Genomic DNA, 2,430 nt, shown 5'->3' with positions numbered 1-2,430 from the left:
GTCACAGAGGTCTGCCCCGACAGTACTATCATAGCAACAGTATAATCGTAGAAGTCGTGTGCCCCTTCCCAAGGGGTTGGGGGAGGTGAGAGTTACTTCGCGTGGAAAGTTTAACGTTTCTAAACAGAAGGAGATGTAAAATAGTACTTGTTATAATACATATATGGCAGAAATTATACGTTAATATGTATAATTTCCGAGAAATGGTACGTTAATTTTGAAACTTTTTTTGTTAATAACTTTTTAACGGACAGTGACCGCCATCTAAAACCTGCGGGAGGTTACTCAGGGAGCATGACCTTGACAACATATGTCAAGGTCAAGATCATCGGGGGGGGCTCCCCTAATCTATATATTTACCTTTAATTCTTTAAAGAATTAAACACACATTCTTTATAACTTTCATTTTTAAAAAATTAAATTATTTAAAACAGATGTTTTTAGTAAAAAAGGTAATTTTTATTTTAAATAAGTTTTCAAAACTTATTTTATGTTTCTTATTTTTAAATATTCGTGATATCAGTCAGCAGTCGGAAGTATTTAAAATAATTTTATTTAAAATATATATTTCAAATATATTATATATATACATATATGTACAGCGGAAAGCGGAGGCGATTCGAAAATCGGCCGAAAGTTACATACACTTTACGTATGTTCACTTTTTACTGACAACTTTAATTAATAATCAGTTACTTTTCATGGTAATATATTACAGTTCAACACGTGATAGTACAGCGACAGTTTTTTTAAATATATGTCATATCGGTCAGCAATCGGTAGTTTTTAAAGGAATAATTTTATTTAATATGTAATTAAAATGATGACTGCTCGGTTTATCGGTGAACCGGGTGAGAGGGGGGACTTGCGTCCGCCCTTCCACATCAAAACAATCCCCAAGGCTGCTTTCACACTAACCGTCTAATATTAACGCGTCAATTTTAGAACAACGTACACATTTATTTTTTATTCGTTAATGCGATTGCATATTAAAGAACAAAATTATTAAATAAATGTAAAACAGTTACTTTTCGTGGTAATATATTATGCGCGATGCGGTGTTGTGAGGGAGACAACGAAAGCTAGACGTAAACGATTCGAAAATCAACCGAAAGTTGCACTGTCCCCCTCACTTCATCGCATATATGTAATACTTATATGCTTCATCGCTCCGCGTGTAGTCCGAATGTCCAATGACGATCGAATGGCATTGTTCTGTGCACAGTGCGGTGTGGTAAGAGGACAGCGAAAACTAGACGTAAATGATTCGAAAATTAACCGAAAGTTGCATTGTCCTCCTCACCGCTCCGCGTGCAAGCAAAATGCTTCATGACAGTCGAATGCAAATGGTTTAAATATTCGTCATACCAGTCAGCAGTCGGGAGTATTTAAAACAATTTTATTAAAAATATATATTTCAAATATATACATATATATGGTCTCGAGAACGTGCAGGCTTATGGTACCAATCAAATTCTGTAATGTAATTGTATCAATGGTGGTGAAATCCAAAGAACTTATTCTGTCTCCAACTATTTTTAGAATAAGTTGTAAAATTTGTGAAAAGAGTTAAATATTTTAAGTATGAAATCTATAATACTTTTGGAATTTGCCACTACTATGTCGTTAACGTATCGATAATAAAATGGAAGTTGAATTTCTTACAATTAGTTTAGAACAAATAGACCGCTGAGGTTTAAATTAATAAACGTCGAAATTTATTGCTTATGTTCTTTTGGTTAAATGAACAATAATGTACATATAGCATCAATTCGTTTCGAATTGACAGATATTAGTGTTTTTATTTATGAATATGATGTAAAGGCGCATGGTACTTTGATTGATTACATTAGTTAAATCGAAGATTTAGTAAACTTGAACGGAAATAAGCAGATAGTGAAAGCGGAGGCGATCGGCCGAAAGTTATATACACTTTATGTATGTTTACTTTGTACTGGCATCTTTAATTAATAATCAATTTCTTTTCGTGGTTGTTATTATATTAATATACAATTTAGTCCAATAAAAAACTATTTAAAAAATGAGGGGTTCAGTACCAGTTATGTAATTAATTCTTTAAATTTAATTCGGTAAATTATATATACATTAGGGGAGACCCCCCCCGATGATCTTGACCTTGACATATGTTGTCAAGGTCATGACCCTGAGTAACCTCCCGCAGGTTTTAGGTGGCGGTCACTGTCCGTTAAAAAGTTATTAACAAAAAAAGTTTCAAAATTAACGTATAATTTCTGCCATATATGTATTATAACAAGTACTATTTTACATCTCCTTCTGTTTAGAAACGTTAAACTTTCCACGCGAAGTAACTCTCACCTCCCCCAACCCCCTGGGAAGGAGCACACGACTTCTACGATTATACTGTTGCTATGATAGTACTGTCGGGGCAGACCTCTGTGACGGTATGGG

The sequence above is a fragment of the Cyphomyrmex costatus genome, unplaced genomic scaffold, assembly GCF_001594065.2.
Source record: "Cyphomyrmex costatus isolate MS0001 unplaced genomic scaffold, Ccosl1.0 scaffold41, whole genome shotgun sequence".
NCBI classification, from domain to species: domain Eukaryota; kingdom Metazoa; phylum Arthropoda; class Insecta; order Hymenoptera; family Formicidae; genus Cyphomyrmex; species Cyphomyrmex costatus.
This window is presented reverse-complemented; position numbering follows the sequence as displayed.